Here is a 25,076-nt window from a genome sequence, read left to right on the forward strand (position 1 = left end):
AAGATATGGATGTATCCACTGTTAGGAAAGGAGTTCCACAATCTTCACCTTGCAGTAGTAAAGGAACAGTGATGTAATTCCAAATCAGTATGATAAGTAGTCTTTGAGAGAATTTTGCAGGTGGGTTTCCCATGCATCTGCTGCCCTTACATTTCTAAGTGATAGAGATCACAAGTTTGAGAGGTACTATCAGAAGAGTCCTCATGACATGGACATGGTACACATTGTTCCTCCTATGCATTGGTGATGAAGAGAGGACAAGTTGAAGATGGTGTTTTGGGTACCAATCAAACAGGCTACTTTGTCCTGAATAATGTCATCTTCTTGAGTGCTGTTGGAACTGTACTCATCATACCTCTGACTTGTGCCTTGCAGATGGCGCTTTGGAAAGACAAATTCTCAACGAAATTCCTAGTTTCTGACCGGTCTTATAGCTACAGTATTTATACATCTGGTCCTGTGAATTTCTGGGTAATGGTAACTCCACACATGTTCATAATGGGACATTCAGCGATGATAAGTCCATTGAACGTCAAGGGGTGGTGATTAAACTCTCTGCATCTGGGCTTGAATCCCACTATGGCAGATGGTGGAATTCAAAATCAATTAAAATCAATTGAAGTCTAATGATGACCGCTAAACCAATGTCAATTGTTGGAAAAAACCCATCTGGTTCACTGATGTCCTTTCAGAAAGAAAATTGACATCCTTACCTGGTCAAGCCAACATATAACATCAATGTTGTTGAATTTTAACTGCCCTGTGGGCAATTAAGGATGAGAAATAAATGCTGGCCTCGCCAATGAGTCCGTCATCCTATAAATGAATAAAAGGAAACTTCCAACCTTATGATGGTGGGAAAGTCATTGGTGAAGGAAGAATAATTAGGATTAGCACACTACAAGGAGGAACACCTACAGTGATGAACTACAGCCAAGACGTTCACCTTTGGGCCAGGTGTAACTCCAAACAGCACAGAATTTTCCCCGAATTTCTATTGACTCCAGTTTGCCATTCTCAGTCAAATGCTGTCTTTATGTCAAGGGGAATCACTCTTACCTCATCTCTGGAGTTCAGCTCTTTTGTCCAAATTTTGACCAGGACTGTTCTGAGATCAAGAGCTGAGTGGCCATGGTGAATCCAAACTAAGCATCAATAGACAGTCTATTTCTTCATAAATGCCACTTGATAGCATTATCGATGAGTCCTTCCATCACTTTGCTGTTGATTGCAATCAGTCTAATAAGGTGGTAATTTGCCAGGTTGGTATTGTCCTGCCTTTTGTGGGTAATTTTTCACTTTGTCAGGTGGGTGTCAATATTATAGCTGGAACTGGACTTCTAGGAGGAAAATCGAATCAAGACTTTGAGCATTATTATCTCTAAGTTTTATTTTGTACAATGCAGTATCGTACTTTATCCATTGGATAATGAGATATAATGCACGTGCAGATCTTATTCATTTTTACAATGTTGTTCATTGCCTTGAAAGTTTACCTGATGTCAGAAGTGACAGGCTGCAAACATATCATTTAATGTTGATTTCCAGTTTCAAATCAAAACCTATCATCATTCATTAAATTAAAAATAAATGATTCATGGTACAGCATTTTATTATGATGTGCTAAACTGGAAACACCATTTACCTCTCTAGTCTCCAAAACATAGTTCTGTTATGGTTCACAGCACCACTGTGCTGGTGTCAAACACATTGCCTTCCAAAGGTGACCTAACCCCATGAAAATTGCTGAATCTCTGAAATGACCATTTCTGTAATAGTGCTGCCATTATCGGGACAGCTGCTTGAGGGCTCATGACCCATTCACTTTCCTCATCTCACAGAAAATTGTTGGTGCTAGGAGTGGGGCAAGAATCCCAGAATCGAGCCTTTCCTGCTGTATTTAGAGTTTGGTTGGCATGACTTGGCTCACTTCAGAATGGGAAGATCCAGCCCAATACAGGCACATTGCATTTAAAGAGTCCCTATTGAACTTTTTCCCGACATATGTTTGCCTCTGGTCTTTAGTGCTTTGGTGACCAAACTCTTTGTTAAAAACATTCTCCAAAGGCAGTAATACACGGCACTTAGGATTAGCAGGGAGAAAGTGAGGATTGCAGATGCAGGAGATCAGAGTCAAGAGTGTGGTGCTGGAAAAGCACAGCAGGTCAGGCAGCATCCAAGGAGCAGAAGAATCAACGTTTCGGGCATAAGCCCTTCATTGGGCCTTCATCATCCCATTCCCAATGAAGGGCTTACACCCAAAACAAAGATTCTCCTGATCCTTGGATGCTGCCTGACCTGCTGTGCTTTTCCAGCAGCACACTTCCGACACTGTTGGATTAGCAGTCAGTGGAAATCCTTTGCCTCTGTCATCTCAGCATCACTGCAGTGCAATCACCACATTAGTTTAGCCTGAAATAGACATAGCTTTATTTATTATAGTTTTTATTTTTCACATTCTAACTCTCCAGGAATCACTTGGGTACATTTTAATGGGTTACAACCAGACCTTCTCAGAATCATTCTCTATATCTTAGTCTAAGCAGTGAAAGTTTAATAATTACTCAATGAACGAGGAAGCATTACAGTTGAACCTGAAACTATCCTCACCTGATGATAACCATCATCAGAAAGCAATTAACAGTTGGAATCTCACCTCATTATCAGCATTCCAAACAAAGGCACACTAAGACCAATTGCAATGCCCACAAGTTCAAAAAAAAATCACACAACACCAGTTTATAGTCCAACAGGTTTAATTGGAAGCACTAGATTTCAGAGCACTGCTCCTTCATCAGGAAGTTCAGCAAAGACAGAGAAACAATTGAACCTGTAACCTTTATGCTCTGTTTGGATTTGTTATCTTTTCTAACAGGTATCAAGGGAATTATCTTTGTTCTGAAGCTGGAACATGACCATTGATTAGCTTTTTCTTAGTGTGGACATAATGGCTGAGCCTGCCATTAATTATTCTTAATGGCAGGAAAGGTAAGTTCAGGCAGAACTCACTCCAATGTACTGTAAGTTGGAATCTTGGCTACATAATTGCTTTCCTAACCCAGTGACATTGATGAAATTTCTAGCAAGGATCCAACATAGTATTTTCCCTAAATGTATGGGTCAGTTCTAAAAACCTTTAGCAATCAAGAGAACCCTTAAAAAACATCTTAATTAAACAATTTGTGGGAGATTGAAATATCACACAGTTCTGGGCACTTTTCTAATACTGAAGTTTAAAAAATGTCAATTAAACTTTGCATGGCTTCTCTTTCCACTTTTTCTGCCTGTTTATACCTAAATATTTCAGTTTAATCTGGAAGAGTTTGATGAGGGACTGTGTGACCAGAAAACCAATCTGACAAGAACAAGGTACATCAAATGACTTTTATAGTTGGTGTGGACAAAACTGAAAAGAAACCATATGCAAAATATATTCTTAGTTCTTAGTTTCAGCATTGTTGTCACTCATTATTTATTTTTGATTAGAGGAGGAATTTTTTTTAATCTATTACTGCTTACTGCATTTTAACAGGACCGAAAGGAATCAAAACAGGATTCTCTGTTTAGTAATGATAATAAGGAAGTGTAGGCACTCTGGGAACACAGGATTCATTTAAAATATAACCTGCATTGTACGAACCACATTTTCCAGCACTTTCTGTCTAGATTTAGTTTTGTTTTTAACTTATCCAGTTTAAACAGGATTTTTACCCATAGGCAGACTTTAATTGGTGGTATACAGATATTAAAAAAAAGTTTAATAATGGGTTGCAGAATCTTCAGTATTGATTTTGTTTCACCGGGATTCTATATTAATGGGAGCAATGAGTGAAGTGTATGCAGTAATACATCAACAAAGCTACATTTACAGTAATCTTATTGCTCATGACGTTTATGTTCAACACTAATTACTGTAATGTCTTCGGAAATTCATGATTAAAATACATGCAGACTACCAACATCTCCCCTTTAATTTCCTAGTTCTAATCACTAACACTAATTCAGTCATTAAGTAAAAACTGAACAGGTCAACATATTCTCTTGACCCACAGCAATTCAATGAACCATTATAACTTATAGCAATTCCCAGGGTTCAACCTCGGAACAGTTTTGGATTTTCATTTTGAATCAATGCATCCATGAACATACATATTTGTATCTTAGGAAACTGCAGCCTGGCATTTATCTCCTTTTTTTTGTCCAAAACTGCATGAATAAGCAACAAAGAAGTTACAAAAATATGTCCTTAATTTTTAATAATGGTACAAGAAATATGATGAAGGGCTGATGCCTGAATCCTCGACTCTCCTGTTCCTCGGCTGCTGCCTGAGCTGCAGAGCCTTTCCTGTGCCACACTTTTCGACTCTGATTGCAGCATCTGCAGCCCTCACTTTCCCTAGGAAATATGAACATGCAAAGAAACACAAGAATGAGGAGCTGGGGTAGGTCCCTTGAGTCTGCAGTGCCATTCAGTTAGATCATGGTTGAGCTAACCTCAATTTCGCATTCCTGCCGAATGCGGATAATCTTTCAATCCCTTGCTTACCAAAAATCTGTCTATAAAAGTACTTGTTACTCTTCTAAAGTCCAGTGAATATAAGCCTTGCCTGTCCAACCTATAATAAAACAACCCACTCATCCCAGGAATTAGTTTAATTGTTCACGGTATTGTTTGTAATGCATTACATCCTTCCTTAATTAAGGAGACCAACAGTGTTTACAGGATTCCAGATGTGGCCTTAGTGCCCTGAAAAGTGATGTATAACTTCCCCGCAATTCAATATTGCCACATGATAAATAACAACATTTTACTCGATTTCTAAGTGACTTGCTGCACGGCATTAACTCCCCACACTCACTTTCCATTGGACCGAGTTCACTTTATTAACTCTTTTTCTGTTTAAATATCAGTGGAAACAATAATAGGCAAAATTTTATATATGTCTCAGCAAATTAACTGCAGTGGAATTTGAGATAGAGTTGGACAAGAGGCACATCCCAATGTGGGGAACATCTCACTCTATCTTTCATGGTTTTTCACAAGCAGAGCAGCAAGTTTCTCACTCGGCAGCAGCGAGCTGCCAATTAAGGTGGATTATTGCTAGTAAACTAACTCACCTCAGAAATATTCAGCTTCTTATTTTACTAAATATGGCAAACAAGCTGGAAGGTCAAGAAAATCCGCTATGGAAATCAGAGCAGGAATATGGCTGTCGAAAGTTTGGTGCTGGAAAAGCACAGTGGGTCAGACAGCATCCGAGGAGCAGGAAAATCGCCTTTTCGGGCAAAAGCCCTTCATCAGGTATGTGGCTGGTTCACTCTCTGCTTTCTCTGAGGGACCTCCATGTTGCCTACAACCAAATTATACCTCAGGGCATGATCCATGGTCTATAGCCACATTCAGTTATATGTTTAGATTCCCTACAGTGTGGAAACAGGCCCTTCAGCCCAACAAGTCCACACCGACCCGCTGAAGCGCAACCCACCCAGACCCATTCCCCTACATTTACCCCTTCACCTAACACTACGGGCAGTTTAGCATGGCCAATTCACCTACCCTGCACATCTTTGGACTGTGGGATGAAACCAGAATACCTGGAGGAAACCCACGCAGACACGGGGAGAATGTGCAAACTCCACACAGTCAGTCGCCTGTTGCGGGAATTGAACCCGGGTCTCTGGCGCTGTGAGGCAGCAGTGCTAACCACTGTGCCGCCCCTTTTTGGTTACAAAAGTTCTTGCCCATAGATAGTGAGGGAGGCAAGGGCCTAGTGGTCTTATTGCTGGACTGTTAATCCGGAAACTCAGGTAACATTCTGAGCATCTGAGTTCGAATCCTGGCATAGCAGATAGTAGAATTTGAATTCAATAAAAATCTGGAATTAAGGGTCTAGTGATGACCATTAATCCAAAACCAATCTTTGGAATAAGCCACCGGGTTCACTAATGTCCTTTAGGGATGAAAACTGCCATCCTTACCTGGTCTAGCTAACATGTGACTCCAGACCCACAGCAATTGGTTAACTCTTACTGCCCTCTGGGCAATTAGGGATGGTTAATAAATGCTAACCCAGTCAGCAACGTTCTCATCCTTTGAATGAATAAAAATATTGGCATCCGGCTGGACTGCAGTGGCTCAAGAAGCCAACTTACTGCCACCATCTCAAGGGCAACTAGGGACAGGCAATAAATGTTGGCTCAGTTGGCAAAGCTCATGTCACATGAGTGAATCAAAATAAATTGGCAATATCCCACCACCATCGCGGCACCTCTCTGATATCCTGGGAAGGTGCTCTGGAAACACAGATCTGTGTGGTGGGATGCACTGGCAGCCAGCATTGAAAGGCTCCAGCAGAGAGAGATTGTGAGCACTGACAGGAACCCAGCTCACAGCAGGACCAGGCTGCATCTCGGGACTGCTTGCTTGGTCTCTCAGCGCTTATTCCCCTCATGCCCACCTGTGTGGTCACAGCATTCGGACCTTACTTACCTTGCCTTGCTGGGCCAGCTAGCACAGTCAAACAACCAGGCAGCTGGCCTTACTGCTCAACAGACCTCTGTCTGGAGAAAGGGTACACCTTGTTGTATGACATTGTGCTACATCAATCTCACATCTCATGTGGCAAAACCACTGCACATGCAGCAAGCAAACAGTGAAGTCTCAAAGGCTCAGGGGTATAGACCTCACCTTCAGCCAGATGCAGATCTATAGCAGTGAGTTGATCATCAGATTATATTCCTATCTGTTCTAAGAGTAACATGGAGGTGGTGGACCTGCAAGACAAAAGGGAGAGAGAAGACATTGGGGTGAGGAGTTACAAAGGTTACGCAGTGGATGGCACTGACAACAGGGTTATAGACCAGTTAGTCTGACCTCAGTGGTGGGAAAGATGCTGGAGTCTATTATAAAGGATGAAATTACGTCATATCTGGATAGTAGTAACAGGATAGGTCAGAGTCAGCATGGATTTATGAAGGGGAAATCATGCTTGACTAATCTTGTGGAATATTTTGAGAATGTAACTCTGAAGATGGATGAGGAAGATCCAGTAGATGTAGTGTACCTGGACTTTCAGAAAGCTTTTGATAAAGTCCCACATAGGAGGTTAGTGAGCAAAATTAGGGTGCATGGTATTGGGGGCAAAGTACTCACTTGGATTGAAAGTTGGTTGGCTGATAGGAAACAAAGAGTAGTGATAAACGGCTCCATTTCGGAATGGCAGGCAGTGACCAGTGGTGTACCGCAGGGATCAGTGCTGGGACTGCAGCTTTTTACAATATATGTTAATGATATAGAAGATGGTATTAGTAATAACATTAGCAAATTTGCTGATGATACAAAGCTGGGTGGCAGGGTGAAATGTGATGAGGATGTTAGGAGATTACAGGGTGACCTGGACAAGTTAGGTGAGTGGGCAGCTGCATGGCAGATGCAGTTCAATGTGGATAAATGTATGGTTATCCACTTTGGTGGCAAGAACAGGAAGGCAAATTACTACCTAAATGGAATTAATTTAGGTAAAGGGGTAGTACAAAGAGATCTGGGTGTTCACCAGTCAATGAAGGTAAGCATGCAGGTACAGCAGGTAGTGAAGAAGGCTAATAGCATGCTGGCCTTCATAACAAGAGGGATTGAGTATAGAAGCAAAGAGGTTCTTCTGCAGCTGTACAGGGGTCTGGTTAGACCACACCTGGAGTACTGTATGCAGTTCTGGTCTCCAAATTTGAGGAAAGACATTCTGGCTATTGAGGGAGTGCAGCGTAGGTTCACGAGGTCAATTCCTGGAATGGCGGGACTATCTTATGTTGAAAGATTGGAGCGACTGGGCTTGTATACCCTTGAGTTTAGAAGGCTGAGAGGGGATCTGATTGAGACATATAAGATTATTAAAGGATTGGACACTCTGGAGGCAGGAAACATGTTTCCGCTGATGGATGAGTGCCGAACCAGAGGACACAGCTTAAAAATACGGGGTAGACCATTAAGGACAGAGATGAGGAGAAACTTCTTCACCCAGAGAGTGGTGGCTGTGTGGAATGCTCTGCCCCAGAGGGCAGTGGAGGCCAGTCTCTGGATTCATTTAAGAAAGAGTTGGATAGAGCTCTCAAGGATAGTGGAATCAAGGGTTATGGAGATACGGCAGAAACAGGATACTGATTAAGGATGATCAGCCATGATCGTATTGAATGGCGGTGCAGGCTCGAAAGGCAGAATGGCCTACTCCTGCACCTATTGTCTATTGCTCCCATTGAAGTGTCAGTATCCGAATCTGGAAGGTGGAGAATGCAGGAAGCAGCCTTGTCAATACTTCCTCTGAGGCCTCTGTACTCTCATCCTCCGAGATGAAAGAGATGTCCTCTAGGGGGAGCCAGACATTTCACTGTGGAGGTGGTGGACCTGCAAGACAAAAGGGAGAGTGAAGACATTGTGGTGAGGAGTTACAAAGGGTACGCAATGAGTGGCACTGACAACAGGGTTAGGGTGAGAATTGCAGTGGGATGAGGACTGTACTTATTCAGGGTTGGGGCGGGGAACTTGGATGTTTCAGCATCCTTACTGGAGTGGTCCTGGTCTTCTCCTCTGATGGCCTCTCGTAAGGGGTGACAACCCTCCTAATCCAATCCCTCGACACCTTTAGGCTCTCTCTCTCTCTGCCCCATCCTGTGTTGTCTTCTCCTGTGACGAGAGAAATGATAGGATGAAGTGAAATAAGAGTGGGTGACTGTCCAGGTGGAGAAAGGTGGTGAGGTGTTCCAACGTAATGAGGAGACAGCGCACAGGCCATGCAGGGTTATCATTTGGGAGGTCGACCCTGTGGGAATGAATGAGGGAATATGTTGTAAGAGTGACAGAGCACAGGCCATGGTGGGATTTAGCTGCAAAAGTAGAGATGGGGGGAGTGTGAGGTAGCAGAGGGAAGAGTGTTTCACTTAACCTAGTTCAGCAAAGAAAGTCATTGACCTTCTTACGTACTGCTGGCTATCCCTCTGCACCATGGCAACCTTGGACCAGACTGCCAGGGTCCTGTGTCACAGTTTCCTTTGCCAACTTTGAAGGAAAAGGACCCCTCTCTTATGCACCACCCTCTCCACCAGTATTTTCAGGTCTCTGTCATAGAATTGGAGCACCATCTTCCCTTCTCCAACACCTCCCGATTCTGATCATTAGTAAGCAGGGCAGCTTCAGAATGTTGGTGTTCATCCAGGTTCACCTGGACAAAAGCAATTTTGGTTTTGCACTAGATCACACCTGAGTGAGTTGTTCTAGGAAGAGTGTGTAGTAAGATAGTACAAGAAACAGAGATGATGGACATTATAGGGGCAGGGCAGGTCGATAATCTGGATGGTTTTGCAAGATACAGGGAGAAAGCTCAGTTGGACTTGTGGTGCAAATCCTTCTAAAAACATTAGCCCAACTCAAACTTAGTCAAATTAATGTAAGATTCAGCCCAAATTTCTATTTACTAGCAATTAGCTACAGTTAGCATCTACAAACTGATTGTTCCGTTTTTATCAGCTACCTAATCAAGAGGTTTGCACTTATAGAAAGCCATTTCATTTTCCAACATGATGCCATTTGCTTTTCACCTCTTCCCTTGCTGCTGCTTTTAAGATTCGAGGATTGCTCAGTTCTTTCAATCCAACTCCCACTTAAAGTTGGTTTCAGGAACAGACTGGGTGCTGAAAAGATTTTGGCACTTGTATCTGACAGCTTGCTCCAACAACACTATTTGCTCGATCTTTATGTCCTCAGGCAAGGTATGAAAGGGGCAGAATTAAAATAGTTTGGACGAGAGATAATATACTGATAAAGATAAATGATACACATTTATTTTATAAGGGTACAATTACTGAACTAAGATATCCCAAAACTGCTCAAAACCAGTCCATACATCATCTTTTCAGATCAAGTCCTGTCCTGCAGGAACCTATGATTTCTTCATTCCAAACTGGATGAATTCCCAGAGATGTTTCAATGCAGAGTACCATTGAGAATAGCAGGTAGGGGTTAGTGCTTAATGAAGGATTCAAATCACAATGCATCAGACAATGATCAGTCAGATGGATGATTTCCCAAGTGGACAACCACTTCCAAAATAACCACAGTAAAAAATACACGATTGGAAGTGCAGCCCTACAGCCAGGATTCCTCCCTTCGCCCTTTCTTGGGCCCTCAGGAGGTTCCAGTTCTCATAAACAGTTTGTTGTTGACCCCCCCACTTTCTCCTGCAGATGAAGCAGGCTTATATTCCCAGAGGCTGCCAAGGTAAGTTTCAATGGAGCACAGATCCCCTACTCAAGGACCCTGCTTCCTCCCAAAATTGTAAAAACAAACTCTTTGTCTGCAAGGGAAACAAACCAAAGGCTTGGGAGTTGAGAAAGGATTCTGTGGAGAGGCTGAAACATTTTGGGTGGTGACTGTGACACAGGGATATGAGATGGTACAAATAAGAGGGTGAATCCAAGTGTTGGCTATCTGGAAACAGAGGTCTTGTAGAATCATAGAATCCCTACAGAGTGGAAACAGGCTCCCCGGCACAACAAGTCCACACTGATCCTCTGAAGAGTAACCCACATAGACCCATTCCTCTTCCCTATTATCCTACATTTACCCCTGACTAATGCACCTAATCTACACATCCCTGAACACTATGGGCAATTTAACTTAGCCAATTCACCCTAACCTGTACATTTTTGGATTGTGGAAGGAAACCAGAGCACCCGGAGGAAACCCACACAGACACGGGGAGAGTGTACAAACTCCACATCGACAGTCGCCCGAGATAGGAATCGAACCTGGGTCCTTGTGGTGTGAGGCAGCAGTGCTAACCACTGAGCCATTGCACCACCCCTGTAGTGAAAGGAATGAATGGGGCTCCAAGCTGTCTGTGTTGTCTCGAAAAGTGCTGTGGAGGCCAAAATAGGACTGAGAGCTGAAATAATTCTTTCAGTCACTCATCCTGCCCCTGTGAGATCCTGGAACTTCATTGTACACTGTCAGATGGATCATGTCAGATGGATCATCTCTGGTGTTCACTTACTTAGCGTCGTCAATGCTGCCTTCCTGTTTGAGAGTCAATACAATGTGGAGCTGGAAAAAGCACAGCAGCTCAAGCAGAATCAGAAAAGCAAGGGAGCTGATGTCAACTGTCCTGCTCTTCTGATGCTGTTTTAATTGCTGTGCTTTCTCCAGCTTCACATTTTATCAACTCTGACTTTCCAACATCTGCAGGCCTCACTGTCTCCAAGTGCCTGCTTGAGAGAATGGCCTCTTCCTCATTTCCTTTTTAAACATTACCTCACTACAGTCCACCAGAATGAACAACAGGAGTCCAGGTATGTAATACAGAACAACCTCGGTTCCACACGTATCAATTATCTGAATTTCGGATTATCCAAACAAGATCTCAAGGTCCCGTAAAAACCTTATCTGTTATCCAAACAATCAGTTATCCAAACACTCAGTTATCTGAGCAATGTACTCCCCGCCTGTCTCATTCGAATAATCGAGATTGTTCTGTAGTGAGAACTGTAAGGGTCAAACATAAAGTCATAGAGTCATAGAGATGTACAGCACGGGACTAACTAGTCCATGCCGACCAGATATCCCAACCCAGTCTAGTCCCACCTGCCAGCACCCGGCCCATATCTCTCCAAACCCTTCCTGTTCATATATCCATCCAGATGCCTTTTCAATGTTGCAATTGTACCAGCCTCCACCACTTTCTCTGGCAGCTCATTCCATACACGTACCACCCTTTGTATGAAAAAGTTGCCCCTTAGTCTCTATTATATCTTTCCCCTTTCACCCTAAACCTATGCCCTCTAGTTCTGGACTCCCCAACCCCAAGGAAAAGACAGGTCCCTTTAAGTCTCCAAGTGACACAGTGACTCAGTGGTTAGCACTGCTGCCTTACAGCATCTGGGATCCGGGTTCGATTCCACCTGCCTGCGTGGAGTTTATACATTATCCTCCCTGTGTCTACATGGGTTTCCTCCCACAGTCCAAACATGTGTAGGTTAGCTGCATTGGCCATACTAAATTGTCTGTAATGTGCAGACTAGATGGGTAAGCCATGGTAAACCAGTGTTACAGGAATAGGTTAGGGGGCTAGGTTTGGGTGGTATGCTCTTTGGAGGGCCTTTTTCTAAACTGTAGGGATTCTCTGAGACTCCAAGGCCTGTCCGAAATCCTCTCTCTGGCTGGCAAGGCAAGCAAAAGATGGGATGTTTATCTCTGTGGCTCAGTTAATGTCTCAATTTTCCAGTGCTGGTGCCTGGGTTCACATCCAGGGCAGACTGACAGGATGAAAGTGTCTTGCTAACTGGTTATTTATGAATTGAAATTAAAGGCCAAGGTTGCTATTAAATGAAATAACTCCTGAGAGTTAATCCACTGAAGATGAATAGTTTGTAAATGGAATCTTTGATCTTTACTGGTGCCAATTTCATCAAGTGCACGCTAAAGAATAAGCTCCCCTGTTAAGATGTGGTCTGATTAGCCTTGTTCCATGGTTATTTTACTAACTCTTCCAAATCACGAGCAGCTATTTCCTGAACAATCTTGCTGCATTTTCTGTCTCCCTTGTCTATATATTTTTCCTGTAAACAGATAACTGAACAGCAAAAATTACAAAAGTAATTAGTCTAATTCTGGAATATTCTTAAAGTTATTATGATCTTTGGGCTAGTGGAACATTTTGTCCAAGTTATGAATTCCTTTCACTGCTGTTTTCATATCTTTCTTCTTCTGTTCTTTACTGATATTACTTTATTTAGAGTCATAGAGATGTACAGCATTACTGTTTATTTATTTTTCTACTATTCTCACTGCTAAATGGTTTTCAATCATTTTCATGATTCCCAAGAATATAGCTGCTATGACCACGACTTAACCTCAGTGGAAGGGCATTGCCCTGTAATAACCTTCCGCAGGAAGGAAACAGTTCAGAAAGAGTTGAAAAGCCAGTGAGAAGCTAGGGAAAGTTTGATACAGGTCTTTCTGCCAATGTTAAATGGAAGTCCATTCAGTTATTGGACCTTTCCAATGCCTCAAATGTTTGTGGATATAATCTTGTACAAGTAGGAAAAGACTTTGGTTTGTTTGCTGGATAGAATCAAATTTCAATGTTTTCATACGCTACTGTGCAGAACTGAACTGTTTCACTGTCTATGTGTGCATTTAAAGACGTTTTTATGAATCAGGTATATTTTTGAAATAGAAAATTAGAGAACAAACTGATGGAATAAACTAGTAGTGACCACTCAGCAATGGGGACAGTAACTACGGAGACAGAAACAATGTTGAAGATTCAGGTTCATTTCTTTTCATCATTCCTAATATGGTTGCACAATTAAATGGTAGTGATTTTTGAGAAGATTTGCAGCTCAGGTTGATGATAAGTATGTAACTTAGCTCACTGAGCTGGAAGGTTTGTTTTCAGATGTTTCGTCACCATGACTAGGTAACATCACCAGTGAGAGTCTCTGGTGAAGTGCTGGTAGTATGTCCTGCCTCTCTATTTATAGGTCTTGGTTTCTTAAGGTGGATGATGTCATTTCCGGTTCTTTTTTTCAAGGGAAGGTAGATGGGATCTAAGTCAACATGTTTATTGAGGGAGTTCTGGTTAGAATGAGATGTCTCTAAGAAATCTCATGCATGTTTTTGTTTCACCTGTCCTAGAATATGTGTGTTGTCCCAATCAAAATGGTGTCCTTTGTCGGTATGTATGGAAACTAGTGATAGTGGGTCATGTCCTTTGGTGGCCAATTGGTGTTCAATTTTCCTGCTTCCTGCTTGTTTGACCGATGTAGTGTTTCTTACTGTTCTTGCGTGGTATTTTGTAAATGACATTAGTTTTGTTGGTAGTATCTCATGGATCAGTTTGGTTCACTGGCCGTTGTTTAAGTGTGTTGATAGCTTTGTGGGTTACAATGATACCAAGGCCTTAAGATTTCAGTTACATCACACTGTAAACTTTTGCTATAAATTCTGTGTCTAACAATCGTGTACTCCACAACCACCTGATGAAGGAGCAGCGCTCCGAAAGCTAGTGCTTCCAATTAAACCTGTTGGACTATAACCTGGTGTTGTGTGATTTTTAACTTTGTACACCCCAGTCCAACACCGGCATCTCCAAATCATGAAGGTCTTAAGAAACCAAGACCTATAAATATAGAGGTGGGACATACCACCAGCTCTTCATCGACTCACTCTGATGATGTTACCTAGTCGTGATGGCGAAACGCCTGAAAACAAACCTTCAAACTCAGCGAGCTAACCTACCTATTACAATTAAATGGTCCTTAGTTTCTTGATTGGTAAGAGGATCAAGGGTTAGAGGGAGAAGACAGAAGAAAGGCGATGACAAGTATATCAGCCATGATCAAGCAGTGAAGTAGACTTGATGGACCCAATGGCCTAATTCTCTGGTATCTTATGGTCCTCTCGCAATTTGGGCGAGAGAGGAGCATGAGGCATGGAAGTCCAGGATGAAAATCCTATTGTCTTTCTGACATCTCCCAATTATCTTCAGGATGGAATGGGATGAGGATGTCCTTCATTAGACTCTTAAAGCCATATCATACCCACTTAAGAGTCAAGAATGTGGTGCTGGAAAAGCACAGCAGGTCAGGCAGCATCCAAGGAGCAGGAAAATCAAGGTTTCGGACAAAAGCTGTTCATCAGGAATCTCTGATGAAGGGCTTTTGCCTGAAATGTCAATTTTCCTGCTCCTTGGATGTTGCCTGACCTGCTGTGCTTTTCCAGTATGACACTCTTGACTCTAAGCTCCAGCATCTGCTGTACTCACTTTCGCCTTTGTACCCACTTAAGAGCCTCACCCCACCCCTTACTTGTAACCAAGTTACGTCAGGGGAAAGAAGCCAGATCATGTGGTTCTGTGAGCTGGGAAAAGACCGCAGCCAGCCCTTTGTCAATGAACACCACTCCCCTCCACCTCACAACCAACTGACTGACTTACTTTGAAATAGTAAGGACTGTAGATGTGGAAGTCAGAGTCAATAACTTCCTTTTGCCTGGGGCCTCTAGCCTCAGTAGCAGCAGCAAAGGCAGTACTGGAAAGCAGTTAGCCTTTGATTAGCCAATAGCCCTCACTGGCAGGAGACCTGCTCTTTGCCAGAAGGTTCCCCTGAGTCAGGAAACAAGGGGATGGTTACTGGGGATTTACTCCCAACAAGCTCCAGGGAAACTGCCAGCGGAATAGCCGGAAATCTACCAACCGATGGACAGGATAACTGCCCCAACCCATAAATTCTACCTGTTAAAGCTTTCTTTCTCCACAAAGACTGGCAGATCCATTGAGTATTTACAGCACGGTATGGCTTTTCTTTCAGTTGCCCAGGATGTGGTGGCATTCTGATTTTGTATCCATGACGGTGAAGTTGGGATAATTAAAGGTTGTTTCAGAGAACAAAGCTCCAGGGAAAGAGATGCATGTAACAATCTGATGTTTCAAACTGGCCCTAAGAGCAGAGTGAGAGAAGCTGCAATCGTTTTTCACACTGAGGGAAACATCAGTGGGAAAATATCAAATCAGTGGCCTTGCAATTTGGCTTTTGGACCATAAGGTGAGAACCTATTTTCTAAAATGCTTCAATAAGGTGGGTGGGAACTAAAAACACCTTCACCTGGAACTCTGCCACCTGTTGTATTTGAAATTATTCAAAAATAACATTGCACGTCTGGAAAAAGCAGAAGAAAGTAATAAAATGCTGTGCAATGGCTACGGATGTTTAATTTACGATTTAAGTTCATAGATTTTATTGACACATGCACTCAAGTACAGGAGTACAGTGAAAGGAACATAATGTTGCCACACATGGCACCATCTTAGATACCAAGGTACCTCGATACAAAAAAAATACAAGGTGGTAAGAGAAATGAGAGTTAGAAACTTAAGCATTACTTCATAGAATAGTAGAAAAATAAATAGACAATAATTTACATTGAAGCCTTTCTTAGTTTAAACTAGGAAAATAAAAGAGTGAGTTAAAAGCTCAACAGCCTCTGATGAGTCCTCCATTTATCTCACTCTACTGTCTGTTCTTGCCACTGCAGATACTGTCATTACTGCTGAAAGTGCTGCCTCTCGGATATCTCCAGGTGTTTCGGGAATGTGCCCTGGCAGGATCCATTCACACGCCAAACTGAGACACCACCACACGCCTCCAAGAGACTGACCACCATACAGCTAAGAGACCAGCTGTTTCATCAATGACCTTCTCTTCATCATAAGGTCAGAAGTGAGGATATTTGCTGATGATCGCACAATATTCAGCACAGTTTGCAACTCCTTAGATACTGAAGCATTCCATGTTCAAATGCAGAAAAAGATGGACAATTTCCAGGCTTGGGCTGACAAGTGGTAAGTGGTAAGTGACATTTGTGCCACACAAATGCCAGACCATCTTCAACAAGAGAGAATTTCACCATCATCCTTTGACATTCAATGGTGTTACCTTCACTGAAACCTCTATTACTCAGTGTCATTGGGATAAAGTCCTGGAATTCCCTCCCGAATAGCATTCCAAATCCACATGGCCTGCAACGGTTCAAGAAGGAGGTTCACCACCACCTTCTCAAGAGCAACAAGGGATGGGCAACGTGATGTCATCCAGCAAGTAATGCCCATATTGCACAAGAGAATAAAACTAAATTTTTAAAAATTCCTGTGACATCAAGTTGTGAACGGCAGGAGAAGGAGACTCCACAAACATTTTCATCTTCAGTGGTGGAGCTCAGAATATCAATCCAAAGGTCAAGAGTGAAGTATTTACAAATATCTTCAGCCAGAAATACTAAGTGGATGATGCACCTTAACATCCTCCTGAATTCCTCAGTAACACACATGTCATTCTTTAGCCAATTCAATTACTTCATGTTGTGTCAGGAAACAGCTGGAGGCAGCAAAGGTCCAAACAACATCTGGGTTGTAGTCCTGACGACCTGACGACCAGAAAAAGCCCTGTACCAAACTTGGCTGTTCTGACACAGTGAGAATATCTATCCAACAAAGGGGAAAATCATCCAGGTATGACATGCTCATATGAAGTCCAATTTGGTCAATTATCATTCCTGATCAGCAAAATTATGTAACGACTTGTTGATGATGTTATCAAGTGACACTTAAAAAGCAATAACCTGTTCACCAATGCTCCATTTTCATTTTGTTGGGAACATGCAATTTCAGATCTCATTACAGCCTTAGTCCACAAGAGGTGACATGGGCATGATGAATCTTGACAGCAAGGCAGCATTTGACTCCTTAGCATCATGAAGCCCTACCAAAACTGGAGTCAATGGGCATTGGCCAAAATCTCTACACTGGTTGGAGTTATGCATAGCACAAAGGAAGATGTTTGTAATTGTTTGAGGTCAATCATCTTAGGCCCAGGATTTTCTCCGCTTTATGTTTAGTCCCAGTTATCCTCAGCTGCTTCATTAATGACAGTTCCTCTAACATGAGGTCAGAAATGGAGATATTCGCTGAAGATTACACACTTGGGCATTTGTCAATTCCTTTTGCAACCTTGCAGATAATAGAGCAGTCCATGCCCACTTGCAGGAAGATATGGAAAACATCCACAATCAGGTTGATAAATTGGAGGTACGAACTGTGCTCATAAATACCAGAGAATGACCATCTCCCAGTAAGAGAGAACCTAACCATTTCCTCTTGACATTCAATGTCTTTTTTTTCTCTTAAGCATATGGGCATCACTGCCTAAGCCAGCAATCGGTGCCCATTCCTAATTGCCCAGAGGGCATTTCAAAGACTATCTCATTGCGATGACTTTGGAGTCACATGTAGGTCAGACCAGGTATGGACAGCACATTTCTTGACCTAAAGGATATTAGTGAACCTGAAGTGTTTTTAATAATAATCAACTTAATTACATAATTACAATTAGTCTAGCTTTTTTCTTCCAAATTTGATTGAATTCAAATTTCACCATAATTCATGGGAACATTCAAGCATTCACCTCAGAACATTAGCCTGGGTTTCTGGATTACAACTCCTGTGACATTATCACCTTATCACTGACTTCCCCAGTTACCATTGTTGAATTCTCCCACTATCAAATTTTCAGGGACACCATTGATAGCCAACTTAACTTGGCTAACCTCATAAATAACGTGGTTATGAGAGCAGGTCAGAGGCTAGGTAACCCATAACATATTGACCATCTATAAGGCACATGTCAGGACTGTAATGAAATACTCCCCACTGCCTAGATATGTGTGGCTCTGGCAACATTCAGTCCCTCCATCACTGACTCATCGTGAGGCCGTGAGGATCATCTACAAGGTTTCCAGCAGCAACTTGTGAAGGCAGAACCTTCCAAGCTGTGGGATCTATCACATAGAAGAACAGGGACAGGAGACATTTGGCAACACCATGACCTACTAGTTCTCCACAAATCTATATACATCTTGACTTGGAAATTTGTTACTGTTGCTCTACAGCCACTTGATCAAAATCCTGAAACTGCTTTCTTGACCATTTTCCCTCCATGATATATTCGAAAAGTGTGGCACTGGAAAAACAAAGCAGGTCAGGCAGCAGCTGGGGAGTAGGAGAGTTGATGTTTCTTGAAAAGGCCTTTCATCAGGAAATGTGCTCGAAACATCAACTCTTCTGCTCCTCGCACGTTGCCTGACCTGCTGTGCTTTTCCAGCACCACATTTTTCAACTCTGATCTCCAGCATCTGCAGTCCTCACTTTCTCCCTACATGATATAGACTTGCAGTAGATTAGCAAGAAAAATGAAGGATGAGCAATAATAATCATGTTAACAACCCAACGAGCAAATAAAAAAAAATTAAATAGCATTTTAAAATTCTTTTTCGATCTATTTGGTGTGGTGCCATTGACACTTCTGTAGAAATGCAGGAAAGGACATCCTCTGACTATTATTTGTTAATAAACATCAAGAAAACATTGCTCAGAGTTTTTGCATGCTAAGTTGTTTTTTGCCCTGAACAATGTTGCTAAATTTCAAAGAGTTAGGCAATGGAATAGAGAACTAGTTAATAGAGAATTAAGTTAACCAGAACACGCTTCTATGTCTTGACTAAAAAGTTGTAAATTATTTTTCTTTTATTTTCATTCGGATGAGTTAAAACTAGATTCTGAAAAATAGCCTGTTGGAGATCTTTCAAAGTAATACTGTTTTGTGAAAAAGGCTGACCTCTAATTAATAACGTCATTTTAAAAATAATAATGGCATGGTCAAGAACCACATCAAAGACCCTGCCCCTAAGACAAAAACGTCAAATCTGAGCAGTTCTTGAATCAAACTTTTTGCGTCAAATGAAATGGTTTATGAGAATGTAAAGTATAGAGGTGTGCCAGTGAGTCCTGAGACCTCCTCACACTCAATCATTACGCCAAACAAATAAGCTTTGAACACTTCCATTGCCAGTTTGGAATACAACCAGAATCATATACATACACAAATTGGATTCATTATTTTGGCTGCCTTTCCTTTCTTCAATTAAATTCTGTGCTCCAACTTGTTATATTGTGTCAAAAGCATTGCCTTCAACATTACTTCAATCCATAATCTGCTGTTCGGTGATAGTACTTCACCGAGTTGAAAGTTGAGTCTTGCTCATGTAAAAGATGAAAGCCTGAAGGTTAGCCTAACTTGATAGGATATCATTTAATTCCATGTGCATGATAATGGAGAGTTCTGAGCTACTGATTAAACCTGGTCATTATGTTTTCAAAGGCAGAATATTGAAAAAAAAAGCACAATTAATGGGTGAACCTATGATTGAATATTGGATTGACCCTGTAGTTAAAGTTGCCAAATCTGATTGGACATGTTCCATGTATTCTTGTCTTCAACGTTCCACCCTCTTACTTCTACCACTGACTCTCCAACACGTCAGGTATTGGAACACACCACCTTCCTATATCAAGTGTAAAGGAAAAAATTTGACCTCAATATTTACTGGGGCAGAATATCCAAGAGGATGGAGCTGGTGTTTTAACTCCAGGCCATTGGGTTGTATGTGTGTGTGTATGCGTGTGTTTAAAGCAGATTTTCTGCTTGGAAGCTAACCTGGCTAGTGTGCTTGGCTCTCTATCAAATGAAAAATGACCCAGAAGGAGCCACAGCTCAGGAGGAGATAAAATCCTGCTGCTCAAGGCAGAGATTACCTGTGAACAGATGAGAAGTGGAAAGGCTGAAGGGGTGGTGTGACTGGGATGAGAGTTGGAGGATTCAGGGATGGTGACTAAATGAGATTGGAGCTGAGGTGGGAATTGGGGATCAGTGATTGTCGTGTTCAGTGATTGTGATGGCTGTGGAGGAGCCCCAATCATGGCAGCGGGTGGTCGGATTGTATGGGGTTTGGTGGATTGGAAGCAAGCACTGATGTCTACCCTGGGTAAGTAGTAATGCTGAAAAAAATCCCATCTATTTCACGTGGGACCACTGATCCCCTCCCACTGACCTTAGTTGTCAGGTTTTCTGAACCCAGGGAAACACAGATAGCCAGTTGGAAAAGTGATTTAATCTTGGATTCACCACCTCATTAAAATGTTTAAATGAGCAACCCACCTCCAGACGTGGGATGGTCACTCGCTCCAAGAAAAGCAAAATCTTCCAGAAGCTGAAATCTGAAACAAGTACAGAAAATGCTGGAGAAACTTAACAGGCCTGGCAGCATCTTGGAGTAAGATAGAGAGTTAGCATTTCTGGTCCAGTATTACTCTCCTTGAGTTCTCTGTGTTTATGATCACTCACCTTCCAGCTACTTAAACTGACACTAAATAGATTCAAGACTGGTTGGGATTAAGTTGGGATGTGTACCTCATAATTTCCTGACCAACACAAACTCAGCCATTCCTATTAAAGTAAACCTATTTACTACTCAGTTGAATGAATCCTGTCTGCCAAATGAATCAAATAGCCAGTTATTACAGACTTCAATATGTTAAAAATTATATTTTACAAATATTGATTGAGTACTCAATGAAAATTTAAGTTACACAAAATTTCTTTTAATTTAGATAAATGCAAGGTGCTGCATTTTGGGAAAGCAAATCTTAGCAGGACTTATACACTTCATGGTAAGGTTCTAGGGAGTATTGCTGAACAAAGAGACCTTGGAGTGCAGGTTCATAGCTCCGTGAAAGTAGAATCGCAGGTAGATAGGATAGTGAAGATGGTGTTTAATATGCTTTCCTTTATTGGTCAGAGAATTGAGTACAGGAGTTGGGGGGCACATTGTGGCTGTACAGGACATTGGTTTGGCCACTGTTGGAATATTGCATGCAATTCTGGTCTCCTTCCTATCGGAAAGTTATTGCGAAACTTGAAAGGGTTCAGAAAAAATTTACAAGGATATTGCCAGGGTTGGAGGATTTGAGCTACAGGGAGAGGCTGAACAGGCTGGGGTGTTTTCCCTGGAGCGTCGGAGGTTGAGGGGTGATGTTATTGAGGTTTACAAAATCATGAGGGGCATGGATAGGATAAATAGACAAAGTCTTTTCCCTGGGGTCGGGGAGTCCAAAACTAGATGGCATAGGGTGGTGGAGGCTGATACAATTGCAACATTTAAAAGGCATCTGGATTGGTATATGAATAGGAAGGGTTTGGAGGGATAGGGTCGGGTGCTGGCAGGTGGGCCTGGATTGGGTTGGGATATCTGGTCGGCATGGACATATTGGACCAAAGGGTCTGTTTCTGTGCTGTACATCTCTATGACTCTAATCCTGTAATCTTTTTCTCCAGGGTTGCTCACAACAGTATGCGAGAGATTAATATGCGATGTTTGGAGGTTTTGGACAGTTAGCGACCCTACCCTGTGTTTTACCATGGAACTCAGGGCTGCAATGCAACAAATTATTGTGGAACTTCATTATCTCTCCCTCCTTTGAAATTGACCTTGACACATTCCGAATCAACCAGTTCAGAGAAGTTATCACACATCTCTGGAGCGGATGGAACTTGAATGTGCGCCTCCCAGCCTCAGAGATAAGGACATTACCATTTCAACACAAGAGCACCCTTTGAAATACCTGTTATTCATTACCACTTAGAATGGAATAGTTTTCCATTGCTCCTTAATTATGGCACCCATTGGTTGTTCCATGATTGTAAGCAATCACGTTTCTATTGGCAAAGAACAAAGTACTTACTATTTTTGTTCCTCGACGTTAACTTTAATCAATGGTCATGCAGTTGTTACCATAGTTTTAAGAGGAGAATTGGATCAATAACAACCAATGGGATAACACCACATTCCTAACTACCTCTGCTTCAATATGCCTATTATTTTTAGTGTAGTCTTAATTAACAATAATGAATTTGGACATTAGAAAATTGAAGTTGTATTGCCTAATATTTTGACAATGGATTTAGGTTTTAATTAAAATTGTGTATAAATCAAAGTATTTTAAAATATTTTGTATCTTAAAAGTTGACTGAAGCTGAAAAGGATTGTGCTTTAGAAGGTCAAAAGATTGTTGCCCCACTCACTTACCTTAGCATGAATTCGGGAAATTCTCATGGACTCAGTTTGGAAGTAAGCTGTTCTGCCCATCAAGTCCAGCCAAATAACATCCCATCCAGATACACCCTCCTGTTATTTGGATGGACTTGATGGGCAGAACAGCTTACTTCCAAACTGAGTCCTGCATTTCCCATGGCTAACCCACCTGCACATCCCTGGACGCCATAGGAAATTTATCATGGCCAATCCATCTTTGGACTGTGGGAGGAAACCACAGCACCCGGAGGAAACCCGCGCAGAGAGGGGGAGAACATGCAAAACTCCACACGGACAGTCGCCCAAGGATGGAAATGAACCTGGGTCTTTGGCACTGTGAGGCAGCAGTGCTGACCACTGAACCAAAGAACATAGATTCTATAGGCTGTTTGAGGAAGGTTTCCAACACCCAACATGACATAATATCGAAATATTATCCCTTTAATATGAGAGACTTTTTTTTATAGTTTGGTGTGAATTTAGTTAAAGGGCAAAGGAAAATGATAACTTAACAGATAAAATATGTGCAGCAAGAATGCAGAGCATGCAGTTTACATATCAGAAACGTCAGGTAAGAGTGTGTGTGAGTTCCAAAATAAAAGAAATTACTGTTAAGGATAATTACTTCAAGGGAAAACAGTTATTCAGTTATAAGAAAAGCAAAGTATATGATGTTGTAATTTTGAGATCTGTTCACTGCAATTTTCGTTGTAATTGTCTGAACAACTATTATCATCTGGGGCATGAAGGTGGCTCAGTGGTAAGCACTGCTGCCTCTCAGGTTCGATTCCAGCCTCGGGCAACTGTCTGTGTGGAGTTTGCACATTCTCCCCGTGTCTGCGTGGGTTTTCTCCGGGTGCTCTGGTTTCCTCCCACAGTCCAAAGATGTGTAGGTCAGGTGAATTGGCCATGCTAAATTGCCCGTAGTGTTAGAGACATTCGTCAGAGGGAAATGGGTCTGGGTGGGTTACTCTTCAGAGGGTCGGTGTGGACTTGTTGGGCCAAAGGGCCTGTTTGCACACTGTAGGGAATCTAATCTACACAATTTGAAAGAACTTCGAGCTATTTGATTGCCTGATCTCAGGAGACACCACTTGCAAACTGTCATTCTCTTTTCCTATAATAGGTTAGCTTTCTCAGGGTTTTTCTTTTGTTCAAATTGTACCTTCAAACCACACAATTTTTTTTCATCAGAAATATTTCACTTTCCACTTGTATCTTTGTCATTAAGTCAAACATGGGCAAGGAAATTTCCTGCTGATAACCATGTATACCAATGGGATGAATGTTCATTACCAATAATGGCACAACACCACTACTGACTGAGATCTAAAGTATCTAACTGCAAAACTGGGTCTGTGGCAATTGGTGATGCAGTCAACAAAACTGAAGATGTACATGGCCTCATTGACACCAATATAGAGCCATAGAGTCATAGAGTACAGCACAGAAACAGACCCTTTGGTCCAACTCGTCCATGCCAACCAGATATCGCAACCCAATCTAATCCCAAATGCCAGCACTTGGCCCATATCCCTCTAAGCCCTTCCTATTCATGTACCCATCCAGGTGCCTTTTAAATGTTGCAATTGTACCAGCCTCCACCACTTCCTCTGGCAGCTCATTCCATACAGACCCCAACCTCTGCATGAAAAAGTTACCCCTTAGGTCCCTTTTAAATCTTTCCCCTCTCACCTTAAAACTATGCCCTCTAGTTCTGGATCACTGTGATTTGGAGATGCCGGTGTTGCACTGGGGTGTGCAAAGTCACAAATCACACACTTTCAGGTTATAGTCCAACAGGTTTATTTGGAAGCACTGGCTTTTGGAGCGCTGCTCCTTCATCAGGTGGTTGTAAACGCCAGGTGGACCATCTAAAGGTGAAGCCTTCAGATGGTCCACCTGGTGTTCATAGCTACCTGATGAAGGGCTTTTGCCCGAAACGTCACTTTTCCTGCTCCTTGGATGCTGCCTGACCTGCTGTACTTTTTCAGCACCACTCTGATCTATAACCAGGTGTTGTGTATGATTTTTAACTTAGACCTGGATCACACTTGTCATAAATGGATCTGTCCATGATGGACCTGGGGGGATTAACAATTGGACTGTCTTTGCGAATATATTAACGATACTCTCCACTGTGTGGTGTGGCACCACCAACATGATAAATGGGATTTTCCAAACAAATCTAGAATTCAAAATTCGGCATCCATGAGGTCCTTTGGGCCATCAGCAGCATCATAATTGTATTCAACCAAAACTTGTAACCTCATGACCTGGTATGATCCCGACCCTACCATTACAATCAAACCAGCAGATCAACCCTGGTTCAGTGAAAATGCAAGAGGGCATGCCAGCAGAAGCAGCGGACATACTTAAGAATGAGCTCACGACCTGATAAATCTGTATAACACAAGACTAGCTGTAGGATAAGCAGGGGAAGTACCATGAGCTGCTGGGAAAATGTGATGATCTGTTGGATATTGCTCTATCTTTGTAGTTATTGATACATCATAGGGCAGCACCAGAAATAATTCAAACAGGTTGA

The 25,076-nt window shown here is 42.1% G+C and overlaps 1 long non-coding RNA gene across 2 annotated transcripts in view; it reads right to left on the reverse strand.

Annotated features, from left to right (window-relative positions):
* Positions 1 to 213: 213 nt before the first annotated feature.
* LOC140491841 (uncharacterized) overlaps positions 214 to 25,076 on the reverse strand; it is a 55,975-nt gene continuing 31,112 nt past the window's right edge. Inside the window, exons 2-5 of one of the 2 annotated variants that reach the window (XR_011963440.1) lie at positions 8,559 to 8,677; positions 8,231 to 8,398; positions 6,689 to 6,774; positions 214 to 1,340 (exon numbers count right to left, since the gene is read on the reverse strand). This is a non-coding gene — a long non-coding RNA (uncharacterized lncRNA). Of the gene's footprint in view, positions 1,341 to 6,688; positions 8,399 to 8,558; positions 8,678 to 25,076 lie in introns of both variants that reach the window. The other variant, XR_011963439.1, reaches the window with a different exon arrangement.

Source organism: Chiloscyllium punctatum, chromosome 2, assembly GCF_047496795.1.
Source record: "Chiloscyllium punctatum isolate Juve2018m chromosome 2, sChiPun1.3, whole genome shotgun sequence".
NCBI lineage: Eukaryota > Metazoa > Chordata > Chondrichthyes > Orectolobiformes > Hemiscylliidae > Chiloscyllium > Chiloscyllium punctatum.